Consider the following 16,948-nt stretch of genomic DNA (forward strand, 5'->3'; position numbering starts at 1 on the left):
AGCTATCCACTTCAATCTCCAGTAAATTACTGTCCTAGTTGTTGGAGCGGCTGTGAAGCAGCTGACGGGTAAATCAATAGATTCATGTCAGTGGAGAGAGATGAATTGAGAAACAACACTTTGCCCCATATTTCTGGGTTTACATTTAAGGCAGACTGGGCTTCATGGGTAGTTTATGAAATGTGACATTCACATTTGACAGCTGGCCTTTGTGCTTTCTGAAAGCCAATTAGACAATAGAGTAGCTAGTCGCGAGGAGCTAATTCTTATCTGATCTATATAAACTGCTTTGTCCGTTTAAAATCCTACAAAAAATTCAGATCAAGTATTCACAAGTATACTTCTGAAATGAGATTTTTGTGGAAGCACTTTGCTTTCCTTTTGTACCATGAATTTACCACTGCATAACCATCAATTTCTTGTGGCAGTTGATTAATTTTTTAGATTAATCCTTTATTTCAAGATTAAGTAATAGCTTTCATTTGAATCCAAAAAAAAGAGGATGCAACCCTCCTATCTTTGTGGGACTATAGTGATGTGTTGAATGCCTAACAGTTGGCAGGGAGAGGGATCTAGTTTTAGATTCCTCTCTGATTAGTCTGTTATATAAACATGTTGGCTGGTCCTCTGTATCAATACACAGACTAAGAAACTGGTATACTCTTGTTGAAGAGGTTGTTCTTGGTGAATTTCAGTCTTACCTCTCAAACTATCTCCTTCTAAAGAGTCCAGGGCCTTCCAGGCTTCGTTTAAAGACACATTTTATCCTCAGTTCCAAGGGTATGAACTCAGATGTGGAAAAAAGCCTTCACAAGCTGCCATCTGTGCCTGGAACAAACTGATAAAGAACAGAAAAAATACATCATGAAATGATCTCAATGGAGCCAACTTAGAAAACACTGACTGACTTGGAGTCAGACAAATCTCTGCTGACTTTTTCAATGAATTTCATATATTAGTCAGTTTAAATGACTAATATATGGTTTGCTGATACATCTGCCTGTAATATTTTTTCATTTTTTGGTCTTTTCTTCGTCGGAATATTCTTGTAAAACAGACTTGTAATGTCAATGTGGTTTTTCCTGGTTAAAGAAGGTCAGATAAACTAAACAAATTGCAGGGATATATAATCATGACATATTAAACTGTGTAAAATAATTAATTTATAAATTTTTAACCCAATTTCCATGGATTGTGACTCTGAAGGCTATTAGCCTGCACTGACTCTCAAAACCAATATGACAGATAATGAACCTCATTAACATAGTTGTTTATGAGGCTGCTCATAAACAACTATAAGCAACTTCGTTTTTGACTGTAATCTCAAGACATCACTTAAATAGAACCTATGTGACTACATGAAGTAGGATAAAAAGATTTCAAAAAGCAACATGCTATGACTAAAGATTTTCAAGAAAATCACGGGAAACAAAGTAAATTATATTTATCAATCTAGAAAGAGTTACAGACAGTGCACAGACTGAAGTCAGTTAGGCAAACCCCAAAGGACTAATCATAAACTAGCTTCACTGGCTTCTTGTTTGTTATAAGATTCATTTTTAAAAAATGTTACTTTTAAGTTTTAAGGGTCTTAATAATCTTTCCTCATCATATTTAAAGGATTTTCCAAAATGGCATGCACCAACAAGAATACTAAGGTCAAAGAATCCGTTGGTGAAACCAGAAAATTTGAGTTAATCTCAGTTGCAGCCCCAAAATTGTTTAACAATCTATAGAAAGACCCACCTCTATACCATGGCTTTGAATTAAATAGAGCTTCATATCTCAACTATTTTTAAACAATTTTCTTTTTCAGGCCTTATGTCTGTTTTTTCTTTTAAACTACTCTTACTAACTATTTTGTTCTCCCTGTGCAGCACTTTGGTGAAACATGTTTCTTGTAAAATGCTAACATTGACAAAATGTCAAAGGATCATTGCCATAACAAACGGCTACACCAATCCTGCAGTCATATGAAACAAAAAACAGTTATTCTAAATCACAGTAAAAAACAAACAACAAAATGATACTGCAATCCTGAACACAGATGTGTACCGACTGCAGTGTGGATTTTGAAGCACCTGGCATGTTAAGGCATCTAGATCAAAATGCCCCAGAGATGAAATGAGAGCACATCCACCTGTGCCGTATACTGTACTCTGTAATGGAGCAGCTGCAACACCCTCCCCGTTCTGTCTCTATTGAAATGCAAACATCTGCTTCCTCTCTTTACGAGGTGTGAATTTTAGGTTTCCTCAGCAGCATCTGCAAGCGAACGGTGGCCAGTTGGGGCTGTGCTTGCTAAACGTTTCCCAGCTGCTGACCCTACAGATGAATGCTGTCTGCAGCAGAGTGCCATAAGAAGTGACAAGCGTTACTGCTTTGGTCCACTGAATTTAGTTCCACAGGACCCTCTTTATCTTTTTCACTGTCTTAAGCAGATTAGTCACTGAAAGGATTTTCTCTAAAGTGCAAATCTTGCTTCAAAACACTTTGAAGGAGACATTAAGAACTTCCCCGACACATTCTAATTCCAAAGTCTTTAAAACGTTAAGTTGTATTTAGATGCTTTATCTCCAGGCACAACCTGAAACTGTTTTTGTCAAGGTGACACAGACACAACCACAGTTTGACAATTTCGCTTCAGCTTGATGAATGATTGCATTCCTGACAAATGACAAGAATTATAAAAAGAAAAATAAAAGAACCTTTGTGTTGTCCTCGTGCTGAAAGCAAAAATGTAAAAGTACAACAAAGAGCTTTTTTTCATTGACCAGAGACAGAAGCTCGTGTTCTTTCTCAACCTGGAGAGAGAAATCAATAGTGTTTGAATTTAGTCCTCTGTCCTTCCACCTGCCCGCCGCTCTGTCCTGTAAATTCTTCTCTCACTACTTGGAAAGACTTCTGTTTACACTCAGATAAAATCCACCAATATCGGACTACCACCACGGCCTTTAGTAAAGGTCCACACCTCTTTGCCCCGTGTGTCACACTCAAACTAGAGCCATCATTCAAGCAGAAACAGCAGACCTTCTGTCAAAGGAATGCTTGGTGTTTTGGGTAAATCAATAAGTAATGTTATTGCAGTGCTCCACTAAATAATTTTGTAGTTTTCCAGACTCAGATTAGAGGAGTTCACTCTTCTTTGTTGTCCAATTTCTTAAGGAAAGCTTAATGTAAGAGAACTGAAGGCTTTTCTGTTGGGGCAATCTTAAAACAACTAGATAAATCTAATAGTTTGTTGGCCAGAGGGATGAAGAGACAGTTTGACAACTCAAAGAAATAATTGGATGGATGTTAAGGCAGGTTGGATGTCTTTCCAGTGATTTATCGTTTCCCATGAATCAATGTACAGTATGTATTTACAGTACATTTTTGATTATGTTGCAAGCACCGGCAGCTGATGCTGGGAATTAGTCTGATTAATTAATTTAATCCAATGGTTAGGAGTTTAAAACCTTTTAGAGACATAAACATGGTTAGAGGTAAATGTTTGCATTTACAGATCTTACTTGTATTAGTCTATCTATCTGAAAGCACCAGAGGTTAAAGGCAGAATCCACCATGAGAGGAAGTTTGAAATGCACTCTGTGATTTTCAGTACTTTAGACAGTTTCAGTCTGTTTCTAGTAGTTTGTGATAAAATTCACAGTCACACTAATGAAGCTTGACACTTCTTGCAGATGAGTTGTTTCACAATAAAAGCCTCCCAGGGCAGGCATAAAATCATGTGTCTTGGGCCAATAAAGTGTGAAGTGTTTTTTTCTGAAAAACACTTCACCCAAACACAAATAAACATAAACTCTTTGTAAAATATAACATCATGTTTTAAAACAGACAAATCAAACAAAGAGGTCTATTTTTTGTGTCAGATTTTTACATGTCTTTGTGATGCATTAAGGCAGTCTGTCCCAAAGCCAAAAGAGGGCTGCCAGAAATAGGATGAGGCTGGATTTTACTCCAAAACATATACATAGTTTTGATACAGTACAGTTGGTATTTGGTAGCAGCGTCACAAAACTGATGAAATTGGTTTTAAAAAGGAGAGGTCTTCAGAGAAATATTCTGCCTTTTTTATTTCTGTAATTTTTTGCATGTTGTCTTAAAATTAACTTTGAAATTGTCTTCAGGATTCTAAACTAGGCTTATTGACTTTAATCCCAAAGGCAATCATGTGACGTTTGCTCAGTGGGATGAATTTTATTTGAACCGAAGGGAGATGAAGATCGGTTGGTCAGTCTAGTACTCCTCTCCTTATATATTGAGCAATAAATCCCTTTTCCTTAAAATCGTTTTCAGTTTGAAAGGCACATATTTTAGCCTTTTGGCAGCTGAAACCCACCAGATGATAAGTCTGAATAAGGTCTCAGTCTCATGAATATCATCTTCCTCCATTTATTAAGATGTCGGCTGGATCGACACATGTTGTAGCAATTATGTTTTCTGTTGTGTCTTCTGCCTTGAGGAACCTCTACAAATCTGTGTGGCGTCTATTAACAGAAGCACTTAAAATGATCATTTCTGAAAAATATCCGACAGCTGTGGAGACTTCGGAGGTCCTCAAAGGAAAACATATGTTCATGCCCTTTTTTTCTGGTTGCATTCAGCTCACAGCCGGAGGGATGCAATAGTCCACCAGCAGGTGGTGTTTGAGTGAGAACAACCATAAGTCCTCTGTCACATACAAAGAACAGAAACCAACTCTATTGGTAACAAGAACTATAAAAATGACCCCTGCAGTCATTAAGCACATCAAGTTAATGAGGAATTTATTATAAGATTTTTTTTTTTAATTCTGTTTTGAACAGTTGCAAATAGTTGCAAAAAAATAGTTGCAAAAAAAAAAAAGTAGAAAACTTTCAACTGACATGACTGAAGCTCACCCCAAAAAATAACAGAACAATTTAACAAATAACTACAACTGAGATTTTGGCCATATGGCTTAGAGAATATTGATTGAAACATTTAGAAAACAAAGAAAACTCTTTATCAGCTCACCTGGTTCTGTACAGCAGCTTACATCTACTCATTTTATTTTTACTTGTATGTGCAAAAAATATAAGCAAGCAGCATGAAACTTTCAAACTGCTTGTAACCGTAGACCAATTTGGGTTAAAAGGGTTATCGGAGTAAAAATTTAACACAATTTTTGAAATATTAACAGTCTGACATGAACACAGGTATTTTTATTAGGGCACCAATAAAACTATGCATGCAATAATCAGATGGATCAACTGGCCCACTGCTGCGGTCAGAACCGTGTGCATCTTAAACCCCTCAGGACAGTGTAGACGAAATTTGACTTCTGGAGAACAACCACAACACTGCCTCTCCCTCTCCATTCTCGACAACACCGTCTACTGATGATCACTTCCAGTTCTTAGCGATGGTCCACACACATAGATAATTGTTCATAAGAAGGCCCAGCAGTAACTCAAGAAGTAAAACCTTCCACAGGCACTTATTCTGCATCATTCAGTCTGTAATGTGGTCGTTCATCACTGTGTGGATTGACTCATCCTCAAAACAGAACAGGTTCAGATTACAACAAGCAAATAGGTCTGCACAATCAACTGGGCTGGCCTTTCAGCGCTTGTACTGGACTTGTACAAGTCCATTGTCAGCAAAAGGAGCAGCCAACATCTCTGAAGACCCCACACATCCTGGACACAAATGGTCCACACTAAAGAGCAAAATGTCCAAAAAGCAGTCGAAGTGGGAATAATAAATTAATAATTTAATGTCTAAACAATTACATTTTTATAACAAAATACAACTAATCTTGGCAAAGTTAGGAGTCCATTTCTATATCACTGATATCTAAAAATACAATAAGGTCCTGCAGAATATAGGACAAAGGTGTCTGCAGAAACAAAGAACACATCTGACTGTGTGTGAGCCTTATGTTTTTGGAGAATAGGCTCAGTTGGGTAGAAGGCGCCAGAAGGAGGGCTTTGTCCAGGGCACCATTTACACAGGAACCATTATTGTTTCTAAGTGTCTGTTTTCAAGGTACATTCTACTCATTCTTCTGAAACCCCCTAGTGGAAAAATCTGCTTTGAGTACAAGTTAAAGTGTATTTGAATCACAATAATAAAAGGACAAGCATACGTTTAATGTCATCTGAGTCTTTAGCAAACCACCTTTGAATGGATTTCACTTCCCCTCCTGACGCACACGCAAATTACAGCAACATCTTAGGCGAACTGTTTTTGCACCATGGGGTACTTCCATTAAATGCCATCATATTCCTTGGCTGTTATATGACCATGTAGAGCAATCATCACACCTAATGTTTCCCCCGGCTGCTTATGTGACTGCAGAACTGCCACCTTGTTTAATAGCTGGCAACACACTTTGTGAGCCGTTTGTGTCCTCAGGCTTTCTCCTATCTCAAAACTGCGTGTAGCAGAAAAAGAATACATGCTTAGACTATGTAATGCTATTTTTCACATCATAGGGGTTTATAATTTAAAGTCTCATGCAAAAAAAGATGAAAAATAGCTGTGGGGGTAGAATATGACATGGAATATAAAAGCGACAATGTTAACATGGTAAGGATGCTGGTGTCGCTGGTATTCTAAAGTCTCAACAAGATAGTCATGGTACAACTTTTGGAAGAGAGCTTCCGTTTGAGGAGTTTCTGTTGGTTGCATAATCTAGTTTTAAACATTTAGTATTCACATTTGAGTCCAAAGTCCCTGCGAGCAATTTTCAAATAAACATCAACAGTGTTTCCTAAAAATAGTTTATTTGGACATAACTAGAAAAAGTTAAGTGTTTTTAGTAAGTTAGTATGGTTTTCATTTCTAGACCATATATTAAGCAAGCTCTGTAACTTCTCCAGTTTTTAGCTTTTGTTTAACATCTTCCAGCTCCTTTTTGTTTCTCCTTGTAACTGGTGAGTCAAGAGGAAATCATCTGGGATGAGTGATTGTTAAGGAAGCAGGGCGGGGATGCATGCACATTTATTGTGCATTGTGCTTGTCACAGTCTAACTTCTGCACCTTTCTTTCTTTGCTCAACTGGGTGAGATGCCAACTCCTCTGTTTAGGCTATAATAAGTAGATAGAAACTACTTTTTATTGTACATTCTCGGTTGGTTTTCTCTGGTGTTTGATGTTGATCTTTACTGACGGTTTTGAAACCAGTGTTCTTCATAAAATGTTGCTACATAAAAGTTAAATTCCTCCCACAACCTGTTCCAAGAACTGCATTCATATTAAAAAAATTAAATCTTGCATGCAAATGGTGAGACCACAGCCATAAGAGACAACATGCAGTGTTTAGTAAACTTTATAATTCTGATTCAATGCCTTTCTTCTGTTTCCTGGTATGAATCATGTTTTAGATATTAGATTCGTGTCTGTCCTTTTTGTGACCTGTTTCATGTCTGCCTTGTAATTATGGGATAAAATTTTCTTTTTTAGAACTTCATTCCAACTCTCAGAGGAAGCCAATAACCACCAAGGGAGTTTCCTTCTCAAGACACCACTGATCAGTAACCACATCAGATCTCATCAAATTTCACTGAAACACAGAATAACAGAGAACCTAAAATTACCCTTTGAAGCACAAACAATCTGGGGACAAAAATACGTTTTGCATGACTTTCTCTACTTCCTCTAAACCCTGATTTACACCAATAGTGGGTTGGATGTAATCAGAAGAACTATTGTGAAATGCTTGTTTGTTTGCAGTGAGAAGTCTGCCCTAACAAAGCTTTTCTTGTACAGAAAATAAACAATTAATTCTCAAGAAGGTAAATTTAAAAAGCAAGCTATTATCTCTTAAGATATTGTCATTCTTAAAATAATGTTATTGTGATAACATTGAGGATAAAACATCTTGCAAAGTAGGTTTTCGTTTGGTTTTCTGTGATAGAATTGCACAAAGAAGAACATAATGGTTAAAAAAAGGAGGTACAATGAAAAACAATGTTTCCAATTTTTAAAAGAAATACATAAAAATCTCCACTTTCCTTGTACTGTGGTGCCCCTACATTAAACTTAGACCAACCACATGTCTTCAGAAATGATGTTGGTAAAGAGCCCATTTGTAATCAATTTAATCTCAGAATGAATTCAGCTGTGCTACGAAGGCCTGGTGGAAACTGTTTGTGATTACATTTTAAAAAATTAATTAAATGACAAAGCTGACTCAGTCTACAAAGCGAGTCATTGATGTTTAGGAGCTTGCACAATTCAAAGTTGTTGCGTTCGACCACTGATAAACAGTTTTTATGAATTAATTTTCCAGGATTAGAAAACTGTGATAATTAAATGTGTTGCAACTGCGATGAAGAGATTATGCAAGAAAACATGTAACAAAGTCTGTCTAAGACCAAAGAGGCTGATTAATGAGCTAATAAAGCTAAAGTTCTTCTTCACCACTGTTACACATTAACTTCTCAATCATACAGACATGGTAATTTTGTCAAAATATAACATTTTAATTGCTGGTTTAAGACGGCAGTGAACTCTAAACTGCTTTGTATACTGTAAATTAAAACATCCTTGCAAAACTAAACTGTTTTGTACTTTGCCCCCAGTACAATCACAAACTTCTCTTATTTCTTGCGATTTTGTGTGTGACGGAGGAGTCGTCACGAGCTGGGACGTAGTCCTACAGTAAAGTCCGTGTCGACATTGAAGCACACACGTCTACACACACCGGACATAACTTACTTTTTTGGTTTCAGCACAAACAGGCGCGGTTCGTCGTGGGTGCACACGTGGTGTTCCTGCATCAGTTATCATATCCATCCTAGCTCGTAATTTTCAGTGTCGATTCTGTCAAACATTTTCCCAGTCCTGATATTCAAATAAAGCTATTTTCAGACTAAAGCGCGCCAGAAAGGAGTCAGGTGACAACGTAATGACATCATCAGGACCAAGACTAGGTTGTATTAATATTGTAATATTCTTGAAGTTTATTCATAAAGATTTATTGATTCTTTGTATGTATTATTTCTTCTAGGACAACACACACACAGTTATCTGTTTAAGTGTGAGTAAAATAAAGTACTGAAGCAACCAAAAAAAATTAATTATATATATATACATAGTATTATTGGGCACAGGTTTCTTTCTAGTAATATGATTAAACAATTTATTTTGTAAAATTTGATATGAGTTTACTTGAGTTAGAAGGATTTTGTTTTTGTCTTGTGGGTGGAGCCTGTGGCTATAAAAGAGGACTCTGCACCACAGGGAGTCAGTCCGAGTTTATACTCCCAACAGGTCATGCTGAAGGTAATGGACTTTTGAGATGCAATAGTGTTTTGCCTGTATTTTAACCTGCCTGGGCGTCCAATTCAAATATGCTGCACAGCTTCTCCAGCTTTTTTCACCTAAATATGAGCACAATAAACACGATCTGAAGTAAACTACAGCATTGACCAATAATGTTTTTTGTCCAAGTCATAACAGAGCCCTGCCACAATGTGGTAGAATGATAGCAAAGTAGCACATGAACTGAGAAAAGGGAATGCAATTATTTTACATGTTTGGTAAAGTGTGATGTCCTTCATTCAAAACTGGGTATAATTTTCAGCAACAGGTTTTCAGCAAATATCCACATTTTTAAATATTTTACCCTATTCTTCTCTGAAACTCTAGTCTTGTGTCAGATTTTTAATTAATTTTACAAATGGACTTTGACATCTTAGCACAAATATGATGGAGTTTTGGTTGGTTTTCTTACTATAAATTGTGGCTGAAAGTTTGTTCATCTGACCAGAACACCTTCTTCCACATGTTTCCTGTCTGTCCTGGATGGCTTTTCATCAACCTGTAAACAGAATTTCATGTGGCTTTCCTTCAACGTTGGCTTGCTTGCTGCTTTTCTTCCATAAAGCCCAGATTTGCAGAATACACAGCTGATAGTTGTCCCGTTATTAGATTTTTCCAAATGAGCTGTGGATCTCTGCAGCTGCTCCAGAGTTATCATTTGGCCTCTGGATGCTTTTTCAGCTAATTCTGAGGCCATCATGCAAGAATGGACTACTTTTGTATTGTTCATTTTCAGGGGGCAAAAATATGATTTTGATTAGGATTCTGATTTAGTTGGTCCAAGAATAAACTTTGATTTATGATGCAAAAAAATCCAAAACTAATGAGAAAACCTGACTGTGGTTGCTGTTTTGCCAGTTCAACTTTTCCCCACTGCTGGCTCCAAAAGGTATCAATAAACATGAATATATTTGAAAATAGGATGAGATGTAGCTATTAGGATTGCGTGCTGTCTTGCTTTATGATTGCTCTACTTAAAGTACTGGCAGAGTATCATTTGTGTTTTTAAATTCTATTTAGAAATACTTTGATTATAAAAACGGAAATTAAATGATTTAGCTCATTAGTTCAAGGTTCTTCAAAGAGTTTTTGTCGATGGCGATGGCTGTGGAAAGGAAGAATCTCCTATAGCAATTTGTATTACAGAAAATGTAAAAAAGCTTCTGACTGAAGACATAGTTTTTTGACGACAGTCTCATGAAGAGAATGCTCAGGGAAAATACCTTTCTATCATAATGTTGACATTTTAAGCTAAAATTATACATCACAACTTTCACAAATAAAATGCACTGAAGTAGGAAAGTCACAAAATATGGACAAATTCCAGGGCTGTGAATACTTTTGCAGGGAGAGTTTTACTGAGAGTTCCTATAAACTTTAAGCTTTATGAAGAGCACAAGAGGATGATGAAACCTCACTGCTTTAGCAATCCCTCTATCCTCATTAATTTGGAGCTTTTGTTTAAATTGCCACCCCCTCATATACTCTGAACAAAGTCCGGGGCTGTTTTGAAAAGAAAGTTATGATTGTGATTATCAAAATGAGCAACACTCTAATCAGACTGTCTGAAATTCTTATGAACTTGGCTTATAAGACTTTAATTTACATCATGATACAAGGATCATCAATTTTGAATAATAGTCTCAGTGGGTATAGAAACAACAGCCTGAATTAAACAGTGGCATCTTGTTCTGCACTGATTGACAGCTTTGCCCTGCACACAGCACAAACAGAAGAGTGTCACAGACCCATTTAGAAGACATATAGCACTCTAATAATGTTCAATTTTCCAGTCGCTATGCGGAGGCCAATGAGCATTTTCCTATTTATACCCTCATGTTTTCTGATTTGAGTGGATGTGTGAAGTATTCTCCTGCAGAGGTAATGGGTTCTGTCAGTGCATTCTTACTTCAGCTACGGTACTTATTACCCTTCACACACCTGTCCATCACTATCAAAGGCTTCAGTGGTGAGCAAAAATATACGAGTGAACTTTCTCAAATGTCCCTCAAACAGCTTCGATCAAAACAAGTCAATATACATTATATCCCTTCTTGCTGAGAAAGACGCTATACCCTGCAATTTTATGTACAAATTGCGCGTTGTGCAGCCACACTGCACTTATCCAGTCAGCACATATGGGCAGAGCATGTTGATGGCACTATGGAGATGGAGCCTGGGAGGAAATTGGAAATTGGATACAATTTTTAAAATAGTTCCAACAAAGCATTCTCAGTTAGTAGAGGTGTACGTTGGTGCATTAGAAGATAATTCAAAAGTTACTTTATTTCAGTAGTTCAATTTTAAAAAAATAATTCTGTGAACTTAAGATAATGTTGATCATCTTTTCACATTGATGTAATTTGATAGTACGAATTTTAAATAATAAATTAATATTTGAGAACTGTTATTTAGAAATTTGTATTTATGTGTACCCACAGAGTCTCGAGGACTTCATAAAAAGTTAAGGTGGAACAGATTTGGCCCTGAGGCCTCAAGTTTGACACACAAGTTAGAACAACAAAATAGAAAACATTCAAGCAAAAACTTAGCAAAAAATTTGCCTGAGACCCTTTTTGTACAATTATTTGTTCTTTTCTACTTTATTTTACTACATGGCTGCATTTTTATTTTTGAGCAGGTGAAAAGAAAATAATTCACAATAGTTTTTAATTGAGGAAGAAAAAACACCCGGCCCGAGTGCTTTAAATGTTTCTTGGTCATCTACATCAAATCCTGAAAAAATATCTAAGACAGATATCCAGTTATCACAAACTAGGGCTGCACAACATACCAAGTCACAGCAGTCATCACAACATCAGTGTGCGCAATTTTGTAATCGCAAAGGACTGCATAGATGCAAAATTTAGTAGAATTCATTATTTACAGTATGATGCGTTCACACTCTGCATATCTATAGCATATTTGGCCAGTTGGATGAACTCTAACTTCCCCTGTTGCTCACAGGGGAGCTAAGGTGCATTTCCTTAGTGGCTCAGAATACAAATCTCTTAGAGAGTGGTAGGGTCATTGTGCTATGGTAAAAGAAGTGTCCCAAACATCAGGGTTAATCATAATAATTATATTGTTATCTCAATTTTCACTTGTGGTATCACAATTAAATATTTTCTTGTAATTGTGGACCCCTTTCACAAACTCTGCTGTTCCTACCAACAGTGACGCAACCAGTTATGTTTAGAGAGAAAACATATTTTCCCTTTGTATCATTTTTTTCTTAAATAAAACCACATTTCTGTCTGATCATCTACTGTGTTTCATGATCTGAAATTGTTCGACAATAAGAAGTGAAACCATTAGCGAGGCAAATACTTTTTCACAGCACTACACTGTGGTCACTGAAATAAATCACTTTTTCGAGATGCATATGTATTGCTAATATTATCGCTAAAAAATGGGGAAAAAAATATGTCCTTGTCTCTCCCTGTTGCCTTGTGATTGAGACTGAGCCACTTCTCATTAGGTCTTATTTCATATGCCGGCACACAACAAATTGATTCACTGACGTGACGACCCGGAGGCCCACCAGTGGTGTTTGGGCCACTTATACAACTGTGGTTAATCAGCTGCTTTTCATTGCTTGACAGACAACACAGCATATTCCCCGTAGAAGGAAAAAAAATGCTTTCATGAACACCAAATCACATTTTTACAAGAATAATGAAAACACCGCTGGTGGTTTCAATGCTGAAAAATTCTTTTCCTTTTTTGTCACTATAGCACTCCTGCAGGGAAATAACATCACAGGTAATTTATGAAAAAATATTCTGCCTATTCCTTGAATGCCTCTACCAGCACCAAATCCTTACTTCAACAGTAAACTTCAACTTCAACAGAGAAGTTGGCTGCAGGAAAAACTAAAAATCAAGGGAACTTGTAACAGCCAATCTGCCAACATGAGCTGCTCTGTCCAAATAAATTGTATTTCTGTGCCACAGAAGCGTGTAGGACCCCTGCCTAATGTGGCGTAAAAAGTCTCCTTTGTGGAACCTCCAATTCATTGTAACGAGCCTGTCAGGGCTAAACTAGGGAAATAACAGTGATCAATTGAAACAGAAGGTAAAAGCAGGTCGCGGAGGAGAGCTTTTTCCAGAAAACATGTACTCTTTTCAAAAGATGACAATCAGAGCTATTTTTGTGTTTCTATTGATTATCAGACTTGTCCTTAAAAGATATAATCTAGGAGATGTTGAAAGGAGCCTGTTCTGAAAGTAGTTTTGTGAATAACACTGTTTGCTGTGTTTATAAAATATATGACTAAAGCTAGGTTTCAGGACATCAAAGAGTAAAAGGGTTTCCATGACAAAGTCCCCTATTATTTAAAATATAAATAAACTGTAGTTAAACGGGGTCCATTCCTGCTAGAGCTTAAAAGCAGACTTCAGAAGCTCAGAAATGTTTGAAATTGTAGATACTTTTTTTCTGTATGGAAACCTATAAACCTACAAACACACTATAGAAAATTAGAAAAAGGAGGATTTTGAGGTGGTATGTGCTGTAGCAATAGAGCAGGTGCCTCATATTCAGAGGCCATTAGTCTTCGATGCAGCTGTCCAGGGTTAGATTCCAGACCTTGAGACTTTTGCTGTACATCCCCCATTCGCTTATTTCATCTCATTTCTGTCTAAATTGTTCAATTTCAGGCCTAACAAAAATATTTGATGTGAATTAATTTTAGGTTTAAAACTAGCCTTGTTTTGGGTCTTGTTTAAATACCAAACTAAGCAATGAGTCAGCTAATGTCAATAAAAGTTTTTCTATTTATTTTTTAGAAAGGCATTCAGTTATTCTTAGCTTCCACTTACTTTTCACAAAAATGTAATATTTTCTCCCCCCAAAACTCATCTTTCACATTGTTTTAGTAGATGGCCATTTTATTTCTTAACAAAAATAAACTTCATGCTTTAATGAATTATTCTGAATCTGAAAGTGGTCTGCAGAATGAGAGCTTTAAATGTGTAAATAATATTTTTACAACATTTTGGAAAAGTTAAGAAAATCTCAAAACGTGAATTAAAATTACAGAATTTTAAAATCGAAAATTTATGAATAAAAAAAGTAAATTTTACAGATTCACTTCCAGTTGAAAAACTCAAATTTAATGCACACATTTGAAGTGTTTATCTGTGTTAAATTTTACAAATACAGATAAATTGAATAAGCCATATCCTGTATTTCAGAAAATTTGCATGACATGTTAAATAAAATAGATCTTTAAGACAGAAATGTTTGCGTGCGCTTTGGCGAGGGCTCTTTTGCATTAAATGTTATATCAATAAGGTGTTGCAGAGTGTGCTGTGGTGGCGCAGGGGTCAAGCACATATGGACCGTAGTTCTCAACATGGCTGTCGCAGGTTTGATTCCCAGCCTGGGGACCTTTGCTGCATGTCTTCCCCTTCTCTCATTACCCACTTTCCTGTCAATTAACTATCAAATAAAGGCAACTAGAGCCAATAAAATCTATACAAAAAAATAAAGTGTTGCATGTAGGCAATCAGCTTGTAATATTTCTGAGATGCAATTTCTAAATCAATACACAATTTGCTTTTATCTAATACGATGACTTTGGACCGCTGAGCAACAGTCCAGTCCTGTGGTTCTTAGTCCAGTAAAAAAAAAATTCTGGCATTGTTTACAGTTCAATTGTGGCTTAACACAAGGAATGTGACATTTGACCATTATAGATGTTTGTGGCTCTTGAAGTGCTGACTCCATCCTCACTCTGAGCCTTCTGAATCTCAACCAAGCACTTAAGTAGGCTTTGCTTCACAATGCTTTCAAGGCTTTTCCATGTCGCTTCTTAACCTTTCCCTTCTCTCAGCTTTCCATTCATATGTTTGGTAACAGCACACTGGGCAGCCAGCTTCTTTAGCAATGACCTTTTAGGCCTGATCCTCCTCATGGACGGTGACTGTCAAAAGAGCTATGAAGTCAGCAGTCTTCACCATGATTTTGTGAACCATAATACCACATTTCTGTGTAACCCCCCCCAAAATCAATTGTACATCAGTTGTGTAATATTCAACATTTCTGAAGAACTAAATTTTGAGGTTTAATTAAAATTATTAGAAATAAATGCTTGCTATCTCTAATGAATGTCTTTTGTTGAATTTCAGAAATGAATGAACATCTAAAATATTCAAATGTATTGAGAAACACCTGCAAGAGAGGGCTGGAGCGCAAAGATTAATGCTGGAGCCTCTATTTCACAAACAGCCCATCAGCTCGCCATGATTGAGTCTTCCTCTGAGTCCCAGGTGGAGGCAGGCATTTATAACCAATTTAAACAGGTGTGCATAAGTCATTGGAGGGTAATTACAGCAAGTTTCCAGGCTATTAGACAGTCAATATGAGGGTAATGCATATCGGAATGCCCACATATCATCCAGCTATTTCAGATATTACTCCATATTATTTTTTTTAAAAATCAATGTTTACAAAATACTGTAAAAAATACTGACAGTTACAAATTCATTTATAATTTGTACACAATTGGTTCTTTTCACACTAAAGTGCCTTACAGAAACAACTTATACCATTACAGTCAATGAAGCTAATCTTGCATAGAACATAAGATTAGATAATATTTCATTAAACAGTTTTAGAAACAAAAAGAAAGTACTACAATGAGTAGATGTACTACACCAGGCTTTTTGTTTCTACTTGAATAGTACTTTGAAATATAACTGCTCCTGGATTACAATTCCTGGTTACTTTACCCACCTTAAGATTCTTCACTAAGCAAAGAAAAACCTGGTTTTAACAAAAAATATACTAAGTACAGACACATACTAAAGAGTACTTTATTTCTACTTGATTAAAACTATTGACCCGATGGTTACTTCAGTATAACTTTTGGCAACTCTACTCACTTCCGCTTGAGATTCAATTTCATTCACCCTGATCTGTGGTTGAATCATAGATCGGGGATTGAAGCACTATTATGTATTCAAGGTTCATGTGAAAGCCACCTTAATAAACCTTGGATCCTTTCATTCATTGCTTTATCCTCTGTTGCTACCAGTTTCTTCCCTCCTGGTTTCTGTTTCTTTTGCCTCAGACTCTGTTTGAGTGGGTCTGGATTTTGTTTTATTAAAATTCTGCTGCCCCTGAACCAACCAGCCTCCAGTCTAACATTTAGGATCACTGCACACCTAAAAAGTGGAAATATACACACAAATGTTTATTTGGGCTCAGAGATTTATTATCCCACTTTTTTTTGACAATTATGTTTAAATTATCTCTTTTTTCTCTTTATATATACACAAAGATTCCCCCCCCCCCAGTTAAATTAGATCATCCCTTTTCTGTTTTACAACTCAAATTATCCGTATTTCCTAAATACCAGCATAATTAGAGGGATTTTTACTTTCTTTAAAACCTGAAGCTTACAAACAGATGATGATTTGAAACTAAAAAGGTCCAAATGAAATTGTTTTTTTTCTTTGCATGGACAGGATAATCTACAACATTTGAGTTAAATGGAGGCATGTGTAAAAAGGTATTTTAAAGCAACACCTTAAACACCCTGCAGGCTTTTGTGTTGCATAACTGGAGAACAGCAGTAACAGACTGCTGCATCATAGGTGCACAAAGGCATGTCATCACATATCCTTCCTCCCAGCAGCTATTGAAC

The 16,948-nt window shown here is 36.5% G+C and overlaps 1 long non-coding RNA gene across 1 annotated transcript in view; it reads right to left on the reverse strand.

Annotated features, from left to right (window-relative positions):
* LOC114146052 (uncharacterized) overlaps positions 1-16,948 on the reverse strand; it is an 84,785-nt gene that overhangs the window by 49,401 nt on the left and 18,436 nt on the right. Inside the window, exon 3 of the long non-coding RNA XR_003595835.1 lies at positions 702-838. This is a non-coding gene — a long non-coding RNA (uncharacterized LOC114146052). The remainder of the gene's footprint in view (positions 1-701; positions 839-16,948) is intronic.

Source organism: Xiphophorus couchianus, chromosome 6, assembly GCF_001444195.1.
Source record: "Xiphophorus couchianus chromosome 6, X_couchianus-1.0, whole genome shotgun sequence".
Taxonomy (NCBI): Eukaryota; Metazoa; Chordata; class Actinopteri; order Cyprinodontiformes; family Poeciliidae; genus Xiphophorus; species Xiphophorus couchianus.